The sequence below is a fragment of the Triturus cristatus genome, chromosome 4_1 (genome assembly GCF_964204655.1).
Source record: "Triturus cristatus chromosome 4_1, aTriCri1.1, whole genome shotgun sequence".
In the NCBI taxonomy this organism is placed as follows: domain Eukaryota; kingdom Metazoa; phylum Chordata; class Amphibia; order Caudata; family Salamandridae; genus Triturus; species Triturus cristatus.
In genome coordinates this window covers 145,693,058-145,716,644 of record NC_140585.1, presented here as the reverse complement: position 1 = coordinate 145,716,644, position 23,587 = coordinate 145,693,058, and the positions used below count along the sequence as shown (strand labels likewise).

Sequence of the window (23,587 nt, the reverse complement as noted above, 5' to 3'; positions counted from 1 at the left end):
TATGATTGATCATGTAGTCCTTTGATTTTGATGTAAATAACAAGGCTTCGTGCACGTTTCTTTTTTCAATTAAGTACACAGAAGGTTAAAACGAAAAGGCAGACATCCTTCGCAAAAAGTGTCCCACTTAAAAATTGCCCGTGATTGATCGTAAAAGTTATGAGACCGCATTAGTAAATCAGATGATGTCATGAGTGGAAAGCGCCACATTCTAGATGAAATTCTAAATAAAGGTAGAGTTGTCATGCTTTAAAAAATGCGATGGAATCCTCCCCGTCGGGGAATTGAACCCCGGTCTCCCGCGTGACAGGCGGGGATACTGACCACTATACTAACGAGGAACAGCTGCACCTGGTCTCGCTGAGCCGCTCCTCATGTGGCTGAAAACCCGCCTGTCCATCCTCATATGCTATGAATTTGTGCCATTTATCAACTCCTTCACACCAACACAGGGGCCCACAGGCTCAACAAACACACACACACTCCCTCACACAATACACACACAAACACACTCCTGCCTCACAAGATCCTTCTCACCTCCTAGCAGACACTCTCAGCAGCGCTCTCAGCAGCATCACCTGATGCCAGAGTCACAGCAACCAGCTCCCACGGCTGCTTCTGACGGCCCCGGCCTGGATCTTCAGCCCAGGGGCCCCTGGCTCTCTCTGATGCTGGAGGATTGCAGCGGGGGCTGCACACAGGGAGTGGGGAGGGAGACGCTCCCTCCCACCCGCCCACCCGCCCGCCTGCGCCAAAGGAGAAAGCTGGCTTGTAAAGGAGAAGAGAGGAGGCAGGAAAAGCCCAGGTGTGCGAGTGTCTGAGAAAGAGGCGCTTTGAATTGTGAAGCAGAGGAAAAAAGTGAAGACTTTGCAAAATTCCTTCGAGCCGGATTTGAACCAGCGATCTAAGGATGTCAGCTTCCCCACTACAGTCCTCCGCTCTACCAACTGAGCTATCGAAGGCTCGGTGATGTAGGGCTGACAAGGCGCTATATGGCATGAGGTGTGAGCAGCGTGCCCAGCCGCCTAGGCAGCACTCTGTCTCTAAACAGCAGCTCAAGGCCTTCATAAAGCGCCAAACCCTACAATGGAGACTTTCCTTCCCTGCACAAAGCCAGCAAAGGAAAACAAACAGGCCACCTGCCTTTCTCAATGCTTCTTTCAAATGCTAAGACATCACTTTGCGCACCTTAGAGCAACCTGTCCAGACACACTTACAAACTACCTTAGAAACGCCTCTCAAGGGCGACTATGACTGGCGCCCCAGACCAACCACCTCCCTTCTCTCCAGCCCCTAGCTAGAAGAATAGGAGACCTCACCCGGAGGATACAGACTCCAGAGTGACGGGCTAGAGACGCCCTTTGGGAGACATGACGGCACCAGGGCCGGACTGGCCATACGGGTAAAGAGAGAGCCCCCGCTGGACAGAGAGACTGAGGGACTCCGCCCATCCTGCGTAAATCCGGGCTTGGTGAGCAGTATCCCGCCCGCCCGTGTTGCTCTCCCCCTCCAATGCTGCTCTTCCCCATCTCCCTATCTGGCTTCACGTTAATACTATAAGCCCCCACCTCCTCTTTGCTTCCTTCCACCCAACCAGCAGATATCCATCAAACTAGGTGGGTCGCAGAATACTGGCATTCTGACAATTGGCTCGAGCCTGTCAACAATTTGGCAAGCTGCCATCTCCGAAGCTATAGTGTAGCAAGCTCCAGAAGCGAATCTCTCCCTTTCAATGTTGTCTTGAAACTGGATTCTTCATAGAGCTGGAGACCCCTAGAAACAGGCCTCCTGGATTTGCCAGTGCTTCTTCCAAGCGGTAACCCATCCTTTGTGAAGAACAAGCTTTGATGACCAGCATCCAGTTTTCTATCAGTGTTTTGTCTGTGTGCCTGAAAGGTGACGTTGTTATTAGCAGGTGGCAGGTCAAGTAAAGAAGAAATGTATGTAATAAAAGATTTGCGATGTAAAACCTTAAAAAATGTGTTTAGATAGGATGAAAAAAAACTAGAAGTATACCGTGGGGAGAAAAAAAAAGTCCCCTTCCCTGGCCGGGAATCGAACCCGGGCCGCGGCGGTGAGAGCGCCGAATCCTAACCACTAGACCACCAGGGAGCACTGGGTGCTCTGGAGCAGCACCTGCTCCAAGACATACCACCAGGGTGAGGCCGCCTGTGCTGCTGTCACAGGGTTTTGTGCATCAACTAAAGTAAGCAGGAAAACACACACACATCAACCTAACACTGGCAAGCTAGTCTTTACTACACTTTGGAAAACATCATGGGACACACAAAAAAAACACTGCTTTCAGGCACACCCCCAACAAAGCAATCTACTGAACCTTAAATAGACTCAGATCTCGGGACAGTTTCCATCCCTGGAAGACGCATGGGACCTTCATAACACACAACTAACTGGAGAGCAAAAACAGCAAGAACCAATTAACCATCCAGAAAAATACCAGTCACTGTTCTAGGTCAGCTCCTCTTCTCAGGGCACCAGCGGGAGGTCAGCGCCTCTTCTCAGGGCACCAGCGGGAGGTCAGCGCCTCTTCTCAGGGCACCAGCTGGAGGTCAGCACCTCTTCTCAGGGCACTAGCGGGGGGTCAGCGCCTCTTCTCAGGGGCCCTTGCAGGAGGGCAGCGCCTCTTCTCAGGGCACCAGCTGGAGGTCAGCGCCTCTTCTCAGGGCACTAGCGGGGGGGTCAGCGCCTCTTCTCAGGGGCCTTTGCAGGAGGGCAGCGCCTCTTCTCAGGGCACCAGCTGGAGGTCAGTGCCTCTTCTCAGGGCACTAGCGGGGGGTCAGCGCCTCTTCTCAGGGGCCCTTGCAGGAGGGCAGCGCCTCTTCTCAGGGCACCAGCTGGAGGTCAGCGCCTCTTCTCAGGGCACCAGCGGGAGGTCAGCGCCTCTTCTCAGGGCACCAGCTGGAGGTCAGCGCCTCTTCTCAGGGCACTAGCGGGGATCAGCACCTCTTCTCAGGTACCCCTGAAGGAGGGCAGTCCCTTTTCTCATGGCACCAGCGGGAGGTCAGCGCCTCTACTCAGGGCACCAGCAGGAGGTAAGCGCCTCTTCTCAGGGCACCAGCGGGGGTCAGCTCCTCCTCTCAGAGCACCAGAGGGAGGGCAGTGCCTCTCCTCAGAGCACCAGCGGGGGGGGGTCAGTGCCTCTTCTCAGGGCCCCAGCGGGGTGTCAGCACCTCTACTCAGGGCACCAGCGGGGGGTCAGTGCCTCTTCTCAGGGCACCAGCAGGAGGTCAGCGCCTCTTCTCAGGGCACCAGCGGGAGGTCAGCACCTCTTCTCAGGGCACCAGCGGGAGGTCAGCACCTCTTCTCAGGGCACCAGCTGGAGGTCAGCGCCTCTTCTCAGGGCACTAGCGGGGGGGTCAGCGCCTCTTCTCAGGGGCCCTTGCAGGAGGGCAGCGCCTCTTCTCAGGGCACCAGCTGGAGGTCAGCGCCTCTTCTCAGGGGCCTTTGCAGGAGGGCAGCGCCTCTTCTCAGGGCACCAGCTGGAGGTCAGCGCCTCTTCTCAGGGCACCAGCTGGAGGTCAGCGCCTCTTCTCAGGGCACTAGCGGGGGGGGTCAGCGACTCTTCTCAGGGGCCCTTGCAGGAGGGCAGCGCCTATTCTCATGGCACCAGCTGGAGGTCAGCGCCTCTTCTCAGGGGCCCTTGCAGGAGGGCAGCGCCTCTTCTCAGGGCACCAGCTGGAGGTCAGCGCCACTTCTCAGGGCACTAGCGGGGAATCAGCACCTCTTCTCAGGTACCCCTGAAGGAGGGCAGTCCCTTTTCTCATGGCACCAGCGGGAGGTCAGCGCCTCTACTCAGGGCACCAGCAGGAGGTAAGCGCCTCTTCTCAGGGCACCAGCGGGGGTCAGCTCCTCCTCTCAGGGCACCAGAGGGAGGGCAGTGCCTCTCCTCAGGGCACCAGCGGGGTGTCAGTGCCTCTTCTCAGGGCACCAGCGGGGGTCAGCTCCTCCTCTCAGGGCACCAGAGGGAGGGTAGTGCCTCTCCTCAGGGCACCAGCGGGGTGTCAGCGCCTCTACTCAGGGCACCAGCGGGGGGTCAGTGCCTCTTCTCAGGGCACCAGCGGGGGTCTGCTCCTCTTCTCAGGGACCCCTGTAGGAGGGCAGCAGACCTTCTGGGGGATGCCTGCAGCTCGTCCAAGGCCTCGTCAAAGCTCTCAAGTAAGCCCAGATCTGAGCATGAGCGCTTCACCCAGACCAGGATGTTGCTTTGGATGCTGGCTCCCCTCGCCCTCAGTTTAGAGTGTTAGAAACTACAAGTAGCAGAATACACTGCAATAGCCTGAAAGGAATTTGGTACTCATGCTGGACCTAGGCAATATAAGATCTCTGACGAGGATGGTGGGGAGTGCACGTGCAGGCCAGTGGAACTTTCACTTTCACAATGTGCCTGTAAGCCCTAAAACATTAGACCGAAACAAAGATAAATAAAACGCTTCAACGTCATAAAAAATAATTCCTCATTCAGAGCGCGATCCATCATTTCATTTATGTCTCTTGAAAAAACAACAGGCTTCAACGCATATGATTGATCATGTAGTCCTTTGATTTTGATGTAAATAACAAGGCTTCGTGCACGTTTCTTTTTTCAATTAAGTACACAGAAGCTTAAAACGAAAAGGCAGACATCCTTCGCAAAAAGTGTCTCACTTAAAAATTGCCCGTGATTGATCGTAAAAGTTATGAGACCGCATTAGTAAATCAGATGATGTCATGAGTGGAAAGCGCCACATTCTAGATGAAATTCTAAATAAAGGTAGAGTTGTCATGCTTTAAAAAATGCGATGGAATCCTCCCCGTCGGGGAATTGAACCCCGGTCTCCCGCGTGACAGGCGAGGATACTGACCACTATACTAACGAGGAACAGCTGCATCTGGTCTCGCTGAGCCGCTCCTTATGTGGCTGAAAACCCGCCTGTCCATCCTCATATGCTACGAATTTGTGCCATTTATCAACTCCTTCACACCAACACAGGGGCCCACAGGCTCAATAAACACACACACACTCCCTCACACAATACACACACAAACACACTCCTGCCTCACAAGATCCTTCTCACCTCCTAGCAGACACTCAGTGGCGGCTGGTGACATTTGAAAGTGGTGGGGCAGGGCACCGTGGCGAGCGAGCGTAGCGAGTGAGCCCGAACAGCTTAAGGGGGGTTCGGGGGGGTTCACTCCCCGAGAAAATTTTGAAAAAAGAGTGAGTAAATGGTGCATTTTCAAGCAAATTTGAGAAGCAAGAAGGTTAATAAAGCAATTGTGAAAGTGTAGTTATTGCATTAATAAAGGGATGTCATATAACAACATGTAGATAGAAATGTTTTTGAAGCTTGGGCCTGCCAGTGCCACGCACCTCTGAGCAATATGCACGTTGTGTGCCAGCAGGGCTTAGCGTCAGAAACATTTCTATAGTTATGTTTTTCTATTACAGGAAAACACAAGAAATGGGCTCCTGACCAGCAGCAGTTATCTGGCATGCATTTCAAAACACTGTGTGGTCTTATGTTGTTGAATATTCATGTCCTGCTCTTGAAGCTGGCCTTTACTAGGTTTAATCAATAGCTGTCCCAAATGCAGAGTGAAATAAATCTATGGACAGCAGCACTGCGAAAAATAGATCAGTGGACTATTGGTAAATCAGTGACGTTATCAAGTATCTGGTTCCAGAGCTCTCAGGGCTCTGTACAAATGGATGGTGCAGGCGCAGGTTCTTTATCATTACACACCACAATTCTAACCATCACTGGCACTCCAGACAGCATCCACTGCACCACATTCATGACTCGCAGAGCTCCTTGGTATTCCAGTATTAGGATCTAACACACAGCTCTGCGAAAGCACCTCGTTCCTAACAAACAATTAGGTGAAAATGCCTCTGCTTTTCCAATTCTAAGTTCCCACACAGATCTCTGCTAGCCAGGTGACTACAGCTATGACCTGAAGCAACCTTGGTACTCGAGTGCTGAGCTCCGAAGAGGCCATTTATAATGCACCTATTGACTCCACGTCTTTTCAGACTTACACATGCTGCTTTTCCAGAACTGGAACTCCAGAACCAGGTGTGACAAAGCACCCCAGAGATGAATCCAATAGCCAGTTCTGACAGAGCACCTCAACCTAACCTGAATCACCCCCCATTGGACTGTTATGGTAAATCTGTAATCAACACACAACTTTGCCAATATGTATCTTATTTCAGAAGTGACCCACTGTCTATTTCTCTAGTCACAGCGCCACCAATGATTCCACCAGGGCACTCCAACACCACATTTTCGCACACTTTTGCCGGCACTGAGACTCACACATAGATGTCACAAGAGACATCAATTATGCCCTGGTCCCTCACAACAGAAACTGTTATAACTCTTTTTGGTGAACAGCCCCTCATAAGGACATTTGGGTGAAATGTCAACAATGCACCAATCATGAAAAAAAATAAGCGTTGATGTCTCTTCGGTTTTTGGGAACAAAGGACCATGGTAGTGTGCACAGCTTTCCCACTTCACTACCAGGGAACACGCTTCAGTACCCGATGCTAATTACAAAACCTTTGTTCTTTCCTTCAGAAATGCTTTATTTGCTCGATCATTGAAATCTTTTTCCCCCATTGTGGCCTGGCCTCAGATTAAACACTTCAGGCACCTTGCCTAGTCTCCAATACCTGACCCTACCTCAAACCCAAACTATTCCATCTGCGTCCATTCTTGGTTGGGCAAAAATAATTAGAGTGCAGTGACCAACAGGCGGGGCCACAGACCTGAGGGCCTGTGCACCCCATGTACACGTACAAAGGTGTCTCCATTCAGATATGGCAGAACAGCACACATAATCAAGATTCAGTGATTACTGCTCAGACCCCCACCCAAAGGCTCCCAAAGGCCCACATAGGCTGGTCAAGTCTCAGCACATGACCAAGACCAGCTAGTAGAAACCCCATTGCTCGGCCAGTCTCAGGCGGAAGCTGTAAAGCACAGCCATGTTCAATTAAATGTTGTCAAGGCCACACAAATGCAGACCCATAGTCAACAGTGGTGCCAGTAAAGTGGTAGCACACTGCACAAAATATGAAAAGCATAAGAATCAGAAGTGCAAGCCTGCCTTGCAGAAAGGACGTGAAGTACTGGCAGCAGCAGTAGCTCGAGCCTGCCAACAAAAAAGATATACTGGGGGAAACCATAAACTCGATCAGTTGGACAAGACATCCACTGTTCTCCCATTCTGTTGACTTATCGACTATGAAAATGAAAGTGCTTAATGATTATTATTGTATGATTTTGTTCCATATGCATCTGATAAGTTGTAGTAGATTTGATTTTGCTTCTATGAGCATGTAAACTACGCCAATAAGTTAAATTAGTGATTTATTGCACCAACTACAGTGAAGACTCAGCAATCTGCACGTCACATGTTTCAGTAATGGTAGTGCAACTCAATAACCATCCAACAAACGTGTATAAAATGAGAAAAACTACAGGCTATTATGTCATCCAGCAATCGGTTTTTACAAGTTGTTTGTTTTTGGAGCCTATGTAGCATTATCAAGAGAACTGACACGTATTTTCTGATGACAACAGCAACTGGACATCTAACAGATCTACTTAATGTCTTTATGTGTGAGATGCGTTAAAGTGAAATTAGCTCACATACTTTTACCAGCAAGATGGCTCCGTGGGTTAATTTATTGTGGCTGCTAGAATCTTCTGTCACCTGCAAGTCACACGTTTGAATCACAGCTAGATTGCCGGAGTCTATAATACATCTGACCAGTGAATCGAGTGCTATTAAATTGGGTAATGCCTACTAAATACAGTACTTAGCAATCGGAAATCTACAATATGGAGCACTATATATAAACAAATTACAATAACAAAGTGCTTTCTTAATTTGCTTTCAATAGGGAGAAACATAATATCTGTATAGTTATGCAAACCTTGCTCGCCATATTGTAATATTACTTATTAATTATAAGGGGTTTCCAATGTATTCGTCTCCTGTCTGAAACTGCACTTTCAAAGGAATTAAAGACTATGGTCAGGATGAGAAGTAAAATGATAAGAATATAACAAGTATAAAAAGTAACTGATATATGGATGCGTAAATACATAATTGATTGGAAACTGAAGTACTGTGAAAGCCACCTGCACTAGAAAACGAGATGCTTCCAAACGCCACAGTGCTTTTGAAATACTATGAAAGCAATTCAGTTCAGAAGAACCAATCCTGAAAATCGGATGCAAGGCAACCCTGTTCCGAGGAAGATACTGTTAAATCGTTTGCTAGAAAAATGGGAATCGGCGAAGGATTTAAGAAAATCATTTGAAACAGCTGAAACCACGTTCAAGTAAATGCTGAATGAAAGAATGGCATGAATAAATTGTAAAGAATGCGTCAATAAGAAAGACAACTTTTACACCTCACAGTATATGCAATCATATTGGATCGTTCTTTAAAATCCATAATTTAGGGAGAGGTTGAGCCCGAGCTAGTAATAACGACATTGTGTCTGTGTAGCGAAAAAAGTAAAGAATCCTCATCGTGCTTCCTTCCGAGTGCGGTATTACTAATGGTGTTCCCTACTAATGACGGTCTTAGAGTAGACTGAGTGGCATCAATTTCTAGCCAGTAGGCCTCCCTTAATTTAATGAATACAATAAAAAAATAAACTTACCAGGCATCTCCATTCTCCTCCGTTCCTGCGCGTCTCCTCTGCTCTGCAAGGTGCTGCAACTAACTTCTCCAATCTCCCCGCTCTTTTCTTTTGCAAATACTAAACGGCCAAATCAGGACAGAGACTGGATGCGACGGGAGGCAGCTGACCCTTGTTTACTTACTTTGTACTTTTGATTGGGCATGGGGCGACTTTGCAAAAAACGCGTCACCGCCCGAGCAGGATCCGATTCAGAGGCTTGCACACTACACTGGGCATGCGCAACATACCTAATGCTTTGTGAATGAGAGTGAGGACCAACGCTCCTCACTCACATGCGCAGTCAGACCACCATCTTCTAGACTCCTGCTTTGAGTGCTCTCCCCCGCCTGCGCTGTGAGCTGACCTGCGCACTTTCACCCGCCCGGCCCGGAAATGTAAACAGACGAATTGAAAGCTCAATTCATCTGCTTACATTCCGTTGCCCGAACTGCAGACAGTGAGTGAGCAAGTATTTTCTTTTGTGGGGCACCGCCCCAGCGCCCCCTATGGACCAGCCGCCACTGCAGACACTCTCAGCAGCGCTCTCAGCAGCATCACCTGATGCCAGAGTCACAGCAACCAGCTCCCAGGGCTGCTTCCGACTGGGCCCGGCCTGGATCTTCAGCCCAGGGGCCCCTGGCTCTCTCTGATGCTGGAGGATTGCAGCGGGGGCTGCACACAGGGAGTGGGGAGGGAGACGCTCCCTCCCACCCGCCCACCCGCCCGCCTGCGCCAAAGGAGAAAGCTGGCTTGTAAAGGAGAAGAGAGGAGGCAGGAAAAGCCCAGGTGTGCGAGTGTCTGAGAAAGAGGCGCTTTGAATTGTGAAGCAGAGGAAAAAAGTGAAGACTTTGCAAAATTCCTTCGAGCCGGATTTAAACCAGCGACCTAAGGATATCAGTTTCCCCACTACAGTCCTCCGCTCTACCAACTGAGCTATCGAAGGCTCGGTGATGTAGGGCTGACAAGGCGCTATATGGCATGAGGAGTGAGCAGCGAGCCCAGCCGCCTAGGCAGCACTCTGTCTCTAAACAGCAACTCAAGGCCTTCATAAAGCGCCAAACCCTACAATGGAGACTTTCCTTCCCTGCACAAAGCCAGCAAAGGAAAACAAACAGGCCACCTGCCTGTCTCAATGCTTCTTTCAAATGCTAAGACATCACTTTGCGCACCTTAGAGCAACCTGTCCAGACACACTTACAAACTACCTTAGAAACGCCTCTCAAGGGCGACTATGACTGGCGCCCCAGACCAACCACCTCCCTTCTCTCCAGCCCCTAGCTAGAAGAATAGGAGACCTCACCCGGAGGATACAGACTCCAGAGTGACGGGCTAGAGACGCCCTTTGGGAGACATGACGGCACCAGGGCCGGACTGGCCATACGGGTAAAGAGAGAGCCCCCGCTGGACAGAGAGACTGAGGGACTCCGCCCATCCTGCGTAAATCCGGGCTTGGTGAGCAGTATCCCGCCCGCCCGTGTTGCTCTCCCCCTCCAATGCTGCTCTTCCCCATCTCCCTATCTGGCTTCACGTTAATACTATAAGCCCCCACCTCCTCTTTGCTTCCTTCCACCCAACCAGCAGATATCCATCAAACTAGGTGGGTCGCAGAATACTGGCATTCTGACAATTGGCTCGAGCCTGTCAACAATTTGGCAAGCTGCCATCTCCGAAGCTATAGTGTAGCAAGCTCCAGAAGCGAATCTCTCCCTTTCAATGTTGTCTTGAAACTGGATTCTTCATAGAGCTGGAGACCCCTAGAAACAGGCCTCCTGGATTTGCCAGTGCTTCTTCCAAGCGGTAACCCATCCTTTGTGAAGAACAAGCTTTGATGACCAGCATTCAGTTTTCTATCAGTGTTTTGTCTGTGTGCCTGAAAGGTGACGTTGTTATTAGCAGGTGGCAGGTCAAGTAAAGAAGAAATGTATGTAATAAAAGATTTGCGATGTAAAACCTTAAAAAATGTGTTTAGATAGGATGAAAAAAAACTAGAAGTATACCGTGGGGAGAAAAAAAAAGTCCCCTTCCCTGACCGGGAATCGAACCCGGGCCGCGGCGGTGAGAGCGCCGAATCCTAACCACTAGACCACCAGGGAGCACTGGGTGCTCTGGAGCAGCACCTGCTCCAAGACATACCACCAGGGTGAGGCCGCCTGTGCTGCTGTCACAGGGTTTTGTGCATCAACTAAAGTAAGCAGGAAAACACACACACATCAACCTAACACTGGCAAGCTAGTCTTTACTACACTTTGGAAAACATCATGGGACACACAAAAAAAACACTGCTTTCAGGCACACCCCCAACAAAGCAATCTACTGAACGTTAAATAGACTCAGATCTCGGGACAGTTTCCATCCCTGGAAGACGCATGGGACCTTCATAACACACAACTAACTGGAGAGCAAAAACAGCAAGAACCAATTAACCATCCAGAAAAATACCAGTCACTGTTCTAGGTCAGCTCCTCTTCTCAGGGCACCAGCGGGAGGTCAGCGCCTCTTCTCAGGGCACCAGCGGGAGGTCAGCGCCTCTTCTCAGGGCACCAGCTGGAGGTCAGCACCTCTTCTCAGGGCACTAGCGGGGGGTCAGCGCCTCTTCTCAGGGGCCCTTGCAGGAGGGCAGCGCCTCTTCTCAGGGCACCAGCTGGAGGTCAGCGCCTCTTCTCAGGGCACTAGCGGGGGGGTCAGCGCCTCTTCTCAGGGGCCTTTGCAGGAGGGCAGCGCCTCTTCTCAGGGCACCAGCTGGAGGTCAGTGCCTCTTCTCAGGGCACTAGCGGGGGGTCAGCGCCTCTTCTCAGGGGCCCTTGCAGGAGGGCAGCGCCTCTTCTCAGGGCACCAGCTGGAGGTCAGCGCCTCTTCTCAGGGCACCAGCGGGAGGTCAGCGCCTCTTCTCAGGGCACCAGCTGGAGGTCAGCGCCTCTTCTCAGGGCACTAGCGGGGATCAGCACCTCTTCTCAGGTACCCCTGAAGGAGGGCAGTCCCTTTTCTCATGGCACCAGCGGGAGGTCAGCGCCTCTACTCAGGGCACCAGCAGGAGATAAGCGCCTCTTCTCAGGGCACCAGCGGGGGTCAGCTCCTCCTCTCAGAGCACCAGAGGGAGGGCAGTGCCTCTCCTCAGAGCACCAGCGGGGGGGGGGTCAGCTCCTCTTCTCAGGGCACCAGCGGGAGGTCAGCGCCTCTTCTCAGGGCACCAGCGGGAGGTCAGCGCCTCTTCTCAGGGCACCAGCTGGAGGTCAGCGCCTCTTCTCAGGGCACTAGCGGGGGGTCAGCGCCTCTTCTCAGGGGCCCTTGCAGGAGGGCAGCGCCTCTTCTCAGGGCACCAGCTGGAGGTCAGCGCCTCTTCTCAGGGCACTAGCGGGGGGGTCAGCGCCTCTTCTCAGGGGCCCTTGCAGGAGGGCAGCGCCTCTTCTCAGGGCACCAGCTGGAGGTCAGTGCCTCTTCTCAGGGCACTAGCGGGGGGTCAGCGCCTCTTCTCAGGGTCCCTTGCAGGAGGGCAGCGCCTCTTCTCAGGGCACCAGCTGGAGGTCAGCGCCTCTTCTCAGGGCACTAGCGGGGGGGTCAGCGCCTCTTCTCAGGGGCCCTTGCAGGAGGGCACCGCCTCTTCTCAGGGCACCAGCTGGAGGTCAGCGCCTCTTCTCAGGGCACCAGCGGGAGGTCAGCGCCTCTTCTCAGGGCACCAGCTGGAGGTCAGCGCCTCTTCTCAGGGCACTAGCGGGGATCAGCACCTCTTCTCAGGTACCCCTGAAGGAGGGCAGTCCCTTTTCTCATGGCACCAGCGGGAGGTCAGCGCCTCTACTCAGGGCACCAGAGGGAGGGCAGTGCCTCTCCTCAGAGCACCAGCGGGGGGGGTCAGTGCCTCTTCTCAGGGCCCCAACAGGGTGTCAGCACCTCTACTCAGGGCACCAGCGGGAGGTCAGTGCCTCTTCTCAGGGCACCAGCAGGAGGTCAGCGCCTCTTCTCAGGGCACCAGCGGGAGGTCAGCACCTCTTCTCAGGGCACCAGCGGGAGGTCAGCACCTCTTCTCAGGGCACCAGCTGGAGGTCAGCGCCTCTTCTCAGGGCACTAGCGGGGGGGTCAGCGCCTCTTCTCAGGGGCCCTTGCAGGAGGGCAGCGCCTCTTCTCAGGGCACCAGCTGGAGGTCAGCGCCTCTTCTCAGGGGCCTTTGCAGGAGGGCAGTGCCTCTTCTCAGGGCACCAGCTGGAGGTCAGCGCCTCTTCTCAGGGCACCAGCTGGAGGTCAGCGCCTCTTCTCAGGGCACTAGCGGGGGGGGTCAGCGACTCTTCTCAGGGGCCCTTGCAGGAGGGCAGCGCCTATTCTCATGGCACCAGCTGGAGGTCAGCGCCTCTTCTCAGGGGCCCTTGCAGGAGGGCAGCGCCTCTTCTCAGGGCACCAGCTGGAGGTCAGCGCCACTTCTCAGGGCACTAGCGGGGAATCAGCACCTCTTCTCAGGTACCCCTGAAGGAGGGCAGTCCCTTTTCTCATGGCACCAGCGGGAGGTCAGCGCCTCTACTCAGGGCACCAGCAGGAGGTAAGCGCCTCTTCTCAGGGCACCAGCGGGGGTCAGCTCCTCCTCTCAGGGCACCAGAGGGAGGGCAGTGCCTCTCCTCAGGGCACCAGCGGGGTGTCAGTGCCTCTTCTCAGGGCACCAGCGGGGGTCAGCTCCTCCTCTCAGGGCACCAGAGGGAGGGTAGTGCCTCTCCTCAGGGCACCAGCGGGGTGTCAGCGCCTCTACTCAGGGCACCAGCGGGGGGTCAGTGCCTCTTCTCAGGGCACCAGCGGGGGTCTGCTCCTCTTCTCAGGGACCCCTGTAGGAGGGCAGCAGACCTTCTGGGGGATGCCTGCAGCTCGTCCAAGGCCTCGTCAAAGCTCTCAAGTAAGCCCAGATCTGAGCATGAGCGCTTCACCCAGACCAGGGTGTTGCTTTGGATGCTGGCTCCCCTCGCCCTCAGTTTAGAGTGTTAGAAACTACAAGTAGCAGAATACACTGCAATAGCCTGAAAGGAATTTGGTACTCATGCTGGACCTAGGCAATATAAGATCTCTGACGAGGATGGTGGGGAGTGCACGTGCAGGCCAGTGGAACTTTCACTTTCACAATGTGCCTGTAAGCCCTAAAACATTAGACCGAAACAAAGATAAATAAAACGCTTCAACGTCATAAAAAATAATTCCTCATTCAGAGCGCGATCCATCATTTCATTTATGTCTCTTGAAAAAACAACAGGCTTCAACGCATATGATTGATCATGTAGTCATTTGATTTTGATGTAAATAACAAGGCTTCGTGCACGTTTCTTTTTTCAATTAAGTACACAGAAGGTTAAAACGAAAAGGCAGACATCCTTCGCAAAAAGTGTCCCACTTAAAAATTGCCCGTGATTGATCGTAAAAGTTATGAGACCGCATTAGTAAATCAGATGATGTCATGAGTGGAAAGCGCCACATTCTAGATGAAATTCTAAATAAAGGTAGAGTTGTCATGCTTTAAAAAATGCGATGGAATCCTCCCCGTCGGGGAATTGAACCCCGGTCTCCCGCGTGACAGGCGGGGATACTGACCACTATACTAACGAGGAACAGCTGCACCTGGTCTCGCTGAGCCGCTCCTCATGTGGCTGAAAACCCGCCTGTCCATCCTCATATGCTATGAATTTGTGCCATTTATCAACTCCTTCACACCAACACAGGGGCCCACAGGCTCAATAAACACACACACACTCCCTCACACAATACACACACAAACACACTCCTGCCTCACAAGATCCTTCTCACCTCCTAGCAGACACTCTCAGCAGCGCTCTCAGCAGCATCACCTGATGCCAGAGTCACAGCAACCAGCTCCCACGGCTGCTTCTGACGGCCCCGGCCTGGATCTTCAGCCCAGGGGCCCCTGGCTCTCTCTGATGCTGGAGGATTGCAGCGGGGGCTGCACACAGGGAGTGGGGAGGGAGACGCTCCCTCCCACCCGCCCACCCGCCCGCCTGCGCCAAAGGAGAAAGCTGGCTTGTAAAGGAGAAGAGAGGAGGCAGGAAAAGCCCAGGTGTGCGAGTGTCTGAGAAAGAGGCGCTTTGAATTGTGAAGCAGAGGAAAAAAGTGAAGACTTTGCAAAATTCCTTCGAGCCGGATTTGAACCAGCGACCTAAGGATGTCAGCTTCCCCACTACAGTCCTCCGCTCTACCAACTGAGCTATCGAAGGCTCGGTGATGTAGGGATGACAAGGCGCTATATGGCATGAGGTGTGAGCAGCGTGCCCAGCCGCCTAGGCAGCACTCTGTCTCTAAACAGCAGCTCAAGGCCTTCATAAAGCGCCAAACCCTACAATGGAGACTTTCCTTCCCTGCACAAAGCCAGCAAAGGAAAACAAACAGGCCACCTGCCTTTCTCAATGCTTCTTTCAAATGCTAAGACATCACTTTGCGCACCTTAGAGCAACCTGTCCAGACACACTTACAAACTACCTTAGAAACGCCTCTCAAGGGCGACTATGACTGGCGCCCCAGACCAACCACCTCCCTTCTCTCCAGCCCCTAGCTAGAAGAATAGGAGACCTCACCCGGAGGATACAGACTCCAGAGTGACGGGCTAGAGACGCCCTTTGGGAGACATGACGGCACCAGGGCCGGACTGGCCATACGGGTAAAGAGAGAGCCCCCGCTGGACAGAGAGACTGAGGGACTCCGCCCATCCTGCGTAAATCCGGGCTTGGTGAGCAGTATCCCGCCCGCCCGTGTTGCTCTCCCCCTCCAATGCTGCTCTTCCCCATCTCCCTATCTGGCTTCACGTTAATACTATAAGTCCCCACCTCCTCTTTGCTTCCTTCCACCCAACCAGCAGATATCCATCAAACTAGGTGGGTCGCAGAATACTGGCATTCTGGCAATTGGCTCGAGCCTGTCAACAATTTGGCAAGCTGCCATCTCCGAAGCTATAGTGTAGCAAGCTCCAGAAGCGAATCTCTCCCTTTCAATGTTGTCTTGAAACTGGATTCTTCATAGAGCTGGAGACCCCTAGAAACAGGCCTCCTGGATTTGCCAGTGCTTCTTCCAAGCGGTAACCCATCCTTTGTGAAGAACAAGCTTTGATGACCAGCATTCAGTTTTCTATCAGTGTTTTGTCTGTGTGCCTGAAAGGTGACGTTGTTATTAGCAGGTGGCAGGTCAAGTAAAGAAGAAATGTATGTAATAAAAGATTTGCGATGTAGAACCTTAAAAAATGTGTTTAGATAGGATGAAAAAAAACTAGAAGTATACCGTGGGGAGAAAAAAAGAGTTCCTTCCCTGACCGGGAATCGAACCCGGGCCACGGCGGTGAGAGCGCCGAATCCTAACCACTAGACCACCAGGGAGCACTGGGTGCTCTGGAGCAGCACCTGCTCCAAGACATACCACCAGGGTGAGGCCGCCTGTGCTGCTGTCACAGGGTTTTGTGCATCAACTAAAGTAAGCAGGAAAACACACACACATCAACCTAACACTGGCAAGCTAGTCTTTACTACACTTTGGAAAACATCATGGGACACACAAAAAAAACACTGCTTTCAGGCACACCCCCAACAAAGCAATCTACTGAACGTTAAATAGACTCAGATCTCGGGACAGTTTCCATCCCTGGAAGACGCATGGGACCTTCATAACACACAACTAACTGGAGAGCAAAAACAGCAAGAACCAATTAACCATCCAGAAAAATACCAGTCACTGTTCTAGGTCAGCTCCTCTTCTCAGGGCACCAGCGGGAGGTCAGCGCCTCTTCTCAGGGCACCAGCGGGAGGTCAGCGCCTCTTCTCAGGGCACCAGCTGGAGGTCAGCACCTCTTCTCAGGGCACTAGCGGGGGGTCAGCGCCTCTTCTCAGGGGCCCTTGCAGGAGGGCAGCGCCTCTTCTCAGGGCACCAGCTGGAGGTCAGCGCCTCTTCTCAGGGCACTAGCGGGGGGGTCAGCGCCTCTTCTCAGGGGCCTTTGCAGGAGGGCAGCGCCTCTTCTCAGGGCACCAGCTGGAGGTCAGTGCCTCTTCTCAGGGCACTAGCGGGGGGTCAGCGCCTCTTCTCAGGGGCCCTTGCAGGAGGGCAGCGCCTCTTCTCAGGGCACCAGCTGGAGGTCAGCGCCTCTTCTCAGGGCACCAGCGGGAGGTCAGCGCCTCTTCTCAGGGCACCAGCTGGAGGTCAGCGCCTCTTCTCAGGGCACTAGCGGGGATCAGCACCTCTTCTCAGGTACCCCTGAAGGAGGGCAGTCCCTTTTCTCATGGCACCAGCGGGAGGTCAGCGCCTCTACTCAGGGCACCAGCAGGAGATAAGCGCCTCTTCTCAGGGCACCAGCGGGGGTCAGCTCCTCCTCTCAGAGCACCAGAGGGAGGGCAGTGCCTCTCCTCAGAGCACCAGCGGGGGGGGGTCAGTGCCTCTTCTCAGGGCCCCAGCGGGGTGTCAGCACCTCTACTCAGGGCACCAGCGGGGGGTCAGTGCCTCTTCTCAGGGCACCAGCAGGAGGTCAGCGCCTCTTCTTAGGGCACCAGCGGGAGGTCAGCACCTCTTCTCAGGGCACCAGCGGGAGGTCAGCACCTCTTCTCAGGGCACCAGCTGGAGGTCAGCGCCTCTTCTCAGGGCACTAGCGGGGGGGTCAGCACCTCTTCTCAGGGGCCCTTGCAGGAGGGCAGCGCCTCTTCTCAGGGCATCAGCTGGAGGTCAGCGCCTCTTCTCAGGGGCCCTTGCAGGAGGGCAGCGCCTCTTCTCAGGGCACCAGCTGGAGGTCAGCGCCTCTTCTCAGGGCACCAGCTGGAGGTCAGCGCCTCTTCTCAGGGCACTAGCGGGGGGGGTCAGCGCCTCTTCTCAGGGGCCCTTGCAGGAGGGCAGCGCCTATTCTCATGGCACCAGCTGGAGGTCAGCGCCTCTTCTCAGGGGCCCTTGCAGGAGGGCAGCGCCTCTTCTCAGGGCACCAGCTGGAGGTCAGCGCCACTTCTCAGGGCACTAGCGGGGAATCAGCACCTCTTCTCAGGTACCCCTGAAGGAGGGCAGTCCCTTTTCTCATGGCACCAGCGGGAGGTCAGCGCCTCTACTCAGGGCACCAGCAGGAGGTAAGCGCCTCTTCTCAGGGCACCAGCGGGGGTCAGCTCCTCCTCTCAGGGCACCAGAGGGAGGGCAGTGCCTCTCCTCAGGGCACCAGCGGGGTGTCAGCGCCTCTACTCAGGGCACCAGCGGGGGGTCAGTGCCTCTTCTCAGGGCACCAGCGGGGGTCTGCTCCTCTTCTCAGGGACCCCTGTAGGAGGGCAGCAGACCTTCTGGGGGATGCCTGCAGCTCGTCCAAGGCCTCGTCAAAGCTCTCAAGTAAGCCCAGATCTGAGCATGAGCGCTTCACCCAGACCAGGGTGTTGCTTTGGATGCTGGCTCCCCTCGCCCTCAGTTTAGAGTGTTAGAAACTACAAGTAGCAGAATACACTGCAATAGCCTGAAAGGAATTTGGTACTCATGCTGGACCTAGGCAATATAAGATCTCTGACGAGGATGGTGGGGAGTGCACGTGCAGGCCAGTGGAACTTTCACTTTCACAATGTGCCTGTAAGCCCTAAAACATTAGACCGAAACAAAGATAAATAAAACGCTTCAACGTCATAAAAAATAATTCCTCATTCAGAGCGCGATCCATCATTTCATTTATGTCTCTTGAAAAAACAACAGGCTTCAACGCATATGATTGATCATGTAGTCATTTGATTTTGATGTAAATAACAAGGCTTCGTGCACGTTTCTTTTTTCAATTAAGTACACAGAAGGTTAAAACGAAAAGGCAGACATCCTTCGCAAAAAGTGTCCCACTTAAAAATTGCCCGTGATTGATCGTAAAAGTTATGAGACCGCATTAGTAAATCAGATGATGTCATGAGTGGAAAGCGCCACATTCTAGATGAAATTCTAAATAAAGGTAGAGTTGTCATGCTTTAAAAAATGCGATGGAATCCTCCCCGTCGGGGAATTGAACCCCGGTCTCCCGCGTGACAGGCGGGGATACTGACCACTATACTAACGAGGAACAGCTGCACCTGGTCTCGCTGAGCCGCTCCTCATGTGGCTGAAAACCCGCCTGTCCATCCTCATATGCTATGAATTTGTGCCATTTATCAACTCCTTCACACCAACACAGGGGCCCACAGGCTCAATAAACACACACACACTCCCTCACACAATACACACACAAACACACTCCTGCCTCACAAGATCCTTCTCACCTCCTAGCAGACACTCTCAGCAGCGCTCTCAGCAGCATCACCTGATGCCAGAGTCACAGCAACCAGCTCCCACGGCTGCTTCTGACGGCCCCGGCCTGGATCTTCAGCCCAGGGGCCCCTGGCTCTCTCTGATGCTGGAGGATTGCAGCGGGGGCTGCACACAGGGAGTGGGGAGGGAGACGCTCCCTCCCACCCGCCCACCCGCCCGCCTGCGCCAAAGGAGAAAGCTGGCTTGTAAAGGAGAAGAGAGGAGGCAGGAAAAGCCCAGGTGTGCGAGTGTCTGAGAAAGAGGCGCTTTGAATTGTGAAGCAGAGGAAAAAAGTGAAGACTTTGCAAAATTCCTTCGAGCCGGATTTGAACCAGCGACCTAAGGATATCAGCTTCCCCACTACAGTCCTCCGCTCTACCAACTGAGCTATCGAAGGCTCGGTGATGTAGGGATGACAAGGCGCTATATGGCATGAGGTGTGAGCAGCGTGCCCAGCCGCCTAGGCAGCACTCTGTCTCTAAACAGCAGCTCAAGGCCTTCATAAAGCGCCAAACCCTACAATGGAGACTTTCCTTCCCTGCACAAAGCCAGCAAAGGAAAACAAACAGGCCACCTGCCTTTCTCAATGCTTCTTTCAAATGCTAAGACATCACTTTGCGCACCTTAGAGCAACCTGTCCAGACACACTTACAAACTACCTTAGAAACGCCTCTCAAGGGCGACTATGACTGGCGCCCCAGACCAACCACCTCCCTTCTCTCCAGCCCCTAGCTAGAAGAATAGGAGACCTCACCCGGAGGATACAGACTCCAGAGTGACGGGCTAGAGACGCCCTTTGGGAGACATGACGGCACCAGGGCCGGACTGGCCATACGGGTAAAGAGAGAGCCCCCGCTGGACAGAGAGACTGAGGGACTCCGCCCATCCTGCGTAAATCCGGGCTTGGTGAGCAGTATCCCGCCCGCCCGTGTTGCTCTCCCCCTCCAATGCTGCTCTTCCCCATCTCCCTATCTGGCTTCACGTTAATACTATAAGCCCCCACCTCCTCTTTGCTTCCTTCCACCCAACCAGCAGATATCCATCAAACTAGGTGGGTCGCAGAATACTGGCATTCTGACAATTGGCTCGAGCCTGTCAACAATTTGGCAAGCTGCCATCTCCGAAGCTATAGTGTAGCAAGCTCCAGAAGCGAATCTCTCCCTTTCAATGTTGTCTTGAAACTGGATTCTTCATAGAGCTGGAGACCCCTAGAAACAGGCCTCCTGGATTTGCCAGTGCTTCTTCCAAGCGGTAACCCATCCTTTGTGAAGAACAAGCTTTGATGACCAGCATTCAGTTTTCTATCAGTGTTTTGTCTGTGTGCCTGAAAGGTGACGTTGTTATTAGCAGGTGGCAGGTCAAGTAAAGAAGAAATGTATGTAATAAAAGATTTGCGATGTAGAACCTTAAAAAATGTGTTTAGATAGGATGAAAAAAAACTAGAAGTATACCGTGGGGAGAAAAAAAGAGTCCCTTCCCTGACCGGGAATCGAACCCGGGCCGCGGCGGTGAGAGCACCGAATCCTAACCACTAGACCACCAGGGAGCACTGGGTGCTCTGGAGCAGCACCTGCTCCAAGACATACCACCAGGGTGAGGCCGCCTGTGCTGCTGTCACAGGGTTTTGTGCATCAACTAAAGTAAGCAGGAAAACACACACACATCAACCTAACACTGGCAAGCTAGTCTTTACTACACTTTGGAAAACATCATGGGACACACAAAAAAAACACTGCTTTCAGGCACACCCCCAACAAAGCAATCTACTGAACGTTAAATAGACTCAGATCTCGGGACAGTTTCCATCCCTGGAAGACGCATGGGACCTTCATAACACACAACTAACTGGAGAGCAAAAACAGCAAGAACCAATTAACCATCCAGAAAAATACCAGTCACTGTTCTAGGTCAGCTCCTCTTCTCAGGGCACCAGCGGGAGGTCAGCGCCTCTTCTCAGGGCACCAGCGGGAGGTCAGCGCCTCTTCTCAGGGCACCAGCTGGAGGTCAGCACCTCTTCTCAGGGCACTAGCGGGGGGTCAGCGCCTCTTCTCAGGGGCCCTTGCAGGAGGGCAGCGCCTCTTCTCAGGGCACCAGCTGGAGGTCAGCGCCTCTTCTCAGGGCACTAGCGGGGGGGTCAGCGCCTCTTCTCAGGGGCCTTTGCAGGAGGGCAGCGCCTCTTCTCAGGGCACCAGCTGGAGGTCAGTGCCTCTTCTCAGGGCACTAGCGGGGGGTCAGCGCCTCTTCTCAGGGGCCCTTGCAGGAGGGCAGCGCCTCTTCTCAGGGCACCAGCTGGAGGTCAGCGCCTCTTCTCAGGGCACCAGCGGGAGGTCAGCGCCTCTTCTCAGGGCACCAGCTGGAGGTCAGCGCCTCTTCTCAGGGCACTAGCGGGGATCAGCACCTCTTCTCAGGTACCCCTGAAGGAGGGCAGTCCCTTTTCTCATGGCACCAGCGGGAGGTCAGCGCCTCTACTCAGGGCACCAGCAGGAGATAAGCGCCTCTTCTCAGGGCACCAGCGGGGGTCAGCTCCTCCTCTCAGAGCACCAGAGGGAGGGCAGTGCCTCTCCTCAGAGCACCAGCGGGGGGGGGGGGGTCAGTGCCTCTTCTCAGGGCCCCAGCGGGGTGTCAGCACCTCTACTCAGGGCACCAGCGGGGGGTCAGTGCCTCTTCTCAGGGCACCAGCAGGAGGTCAGCGCCTCTTCTTAGGGCACCAGCGGGAGGTCAGCACCTCTTCTCAGGGCACCAGCGGGAGGTCAGCACCTCTTCTCAGGGCACCAGCTGGAGGTCAGCGCCTCTTCTCAGGGCACTAGCGGGGGGGTCAGCACCTCTTCTCAGGGGCCCTTGCAGGAGGGCAGCGCCTCTTCTCAGGGCATCAGCTGGAGGTCAGCGCCTCTTCTCAGGGGCCCTTGCAGGAGGGCAGCGCCTCTTCTCAGGGCACCAGCTGGAGGTCAGCGCCTCTTCTCAGGGCACCAGCTGGAGGTCAGCGCCTCTTCTCAGGGCACTAGCGGGGGGGGTCAGCGCCTCTTCTCAGGGGCCCTTGCAGGAGGGCAGCGCCTATTCTCATGGCACCAGCTGGAGGTCAGCGCCTCTTCTCAGGGGCCCTTGCAGGAGGGCAGCGCCTCTTCTCAGGGCACCAGCTGGAGGTCAGCGCCACTTCTCAGGGCACTAGCGGGGAATCAGCACCTCTTCTCAGGTACCCCTGAAGGAGGGCAGTCCCTTTTCTCATGGCACCAGCGGGAGGTCAGCGCCTCTACTCAGGGCACCAGCAGGAGGTAAGCGCCTCTTCTCAGGGCACCAGCGGGGGTCAGCTCCTCCTCTCAGGGCACCAGAGGGAGGGCAGTGCCTCTCCTCAGGGCACCAGCGGGGTGTCAGCGCCTCTACTCAGGGCACCAGCGGGGGGTCAGTGCCTCTTCTCAGGGCACCAGCGGGGGTCTGCTCCTCTTCTCAGGGACCCCTGTAGGAGGGCAGCAGACCTTCTGGGGGATGCCTGCAGCTCGTCCAAGGCCTCGTCAAAGCTCTCAAGTAAGCCCAGATCTGAGCATGAGCGCTTCACCCAGACCAGGGTGTTGCTTTGGATGCTGGCTCCCCTCGCCCTCAGTTTAGAGTGTTAGAAACTACAAGTAGCAGAATACACTGCAATAGCCTGAAAGGAATTTGGTACTCATGCTGGACCTAGGCAATATAAGATCTCTGACGAGGATGGTGGGGAGTGCACGTGCAGGCCAGTGGAACTTTCACTTTCACAATGTGCCTGTAAGCCCTAAAACATTAGACCGAAACAAAGATAAATAAAACGCTTCAACGTCATAAAAAATAATTCCTCATTCAGAGCGCGATCCATCATTTCATTTATGTCTCTTGAAAAAACAACAGGCTTCAACGCATATGATTGATCATGTAGTCATTTGATTTTGATGTAAATAACAAGGCTTCGTGCACGTTTCTTTTTTCAATTAAGTACACAGAAGGTTAAAACGAAAAGGCAGACATCCTTCGCAAAAAGTGTCCCACTTAAAAATTGCCCGTGATTGATCGTAAAAGTTATGAGACCGCATTAGTAAATCAGATGATGTCATGAGTGGAAAGCGCCACATTCTAGATGAAATTCTAAATAAAGGTAGAGTTGTCATGCTTTAAAAAATGCGATGGAATCCTCCCCGTCGGGGAATTGAACCCCGGTCTCCCGCGTGACAGGCGGGGATACTGACCACTATACTAACGAGGAACAGCTGCACCTGGTCTCGCTGAGCCGCTCCTTATGTGGCTGAAAACCCTCCTGTCCATCCTCATATGCTACGAATTTGTGCCATTTATCAACTCCTTCACACCAACACAGGGGCCCACAGGCTCAATAAACACACACACACTCCCTCACACAATACACACACAAACACACTCCTGCCTCACAAGATCCTTCTCACCTCCTAGCAGACACTCTCAGCAGCGCTCTCAGCAGCATCACCTGATGCCAGAGTCACAGCAACCAGCTCCCACGGCTGCTTCTGACGGCCCCGGCCTGGATCTTCAGCCCAGGGGCCCCTGGCTCTCTCTGATGCTGGAGGATTGCAGCGGGGGCTGCACACAGGGAGTGGGGAGGGAGACGCTCCCTCCCACCCGCCCACCCGCCCGCCTGCGCCAAAGGAG

At 53.7% G+C, this 23,587-nt stretch overlaps 8 non-coding genes across 8 annotated transcripts; all 8 read right to left on the bottom strand.

Moving 5' to 3' along the window:
- Positions 1–269: 269 nt before the first annotated feature.
- On the bottom strand, positions 270–341 carry TRNAD-GUC (transfer RNA aspartic acid (anticodon GUC)). The gene has a single exon. It is a non-coding gene; the product is annotated as a tRNA-Asp (tRNA).
- Positions 342–2,040: 1,699 nt separating this feature from the next.
- TRNAE-CUC (transfer RNA glutamic acid (anticodon CUC)) lies at positions 2,041–2,112 on the bottom strand. Its single transcript has one exon. It is a non-coding gene; the product is annotated as a tRNA-Glu (tRNA).
- An 8,616-nt stretch (positions 2,113–10,728) lies between these two features.
- On the bottom strand, positions 10,729–10,800 carry TRNAE-CUC (transfer RNA glutamic acid (anticodon CUC)). Its single transcript has one exon. It is a non-coding gene; the product is annotated as a tRNA-Glu (tRNA).
- A 3,408-nt stretch (positions 10,801–14,208) lies between these two features.
- On the bottom strand, positions 14,209–14,280 carry TRNAD-GUC (transfer RNA aspartic acid (anticodon GUC)). The gene has a single exon. It is a non-coding gene; the product is annotated as a tRNA-Asp (tRNA).
- Positions 14,281–15,978: 1,698 nt separating this feature from the next.
- TRNAE-CUC (transfer RNA glutamic acid (anticodon CUC)) lies at positions 15,979–16,050 on the bottom strand. Its single transcript has one exon. It is a non-coding gene; the product is annotated as a tRNA-Glu (tRNA).
- A 2,600-nt stretch (positions 16,051–18,650) lies between these two features.
- On the bottom strand, positions 18,651–18,722 carry TRNAD-GUC (transfer RNA aspartic acid (anticodon GUC)). Its single transcript has one exon. It is a non-coding gene; the product is annotated as a tRNA-Asp (tRNA).
- Positions 18,723–20,420: 1,698 nt separating this feature from the next.
- TRNAE-CUC (transfer RNA glutamic acid (anticodon CUC)) lies at positions 20,421–20,492 on the bottom strand. The gene has a single exon. It is a non-coding gene; the product is annotated as a tRNA-Glu (tRNA).
- A 2,604-nt stretch (positions 20,493–23,096) lies between these two features.
- On the bottom strand, positions 23,097–23,168 carry TRNAD-GUC (transfer RNA aspartic acid (anticodon GUC)). The gene has a single exon. It is a non-coding gene; the product is annotated as a tRNA-Asp (tRNA).
- Between the last annotated feature and the right edge of the window lie 419 nt (positions 23,169–23,587).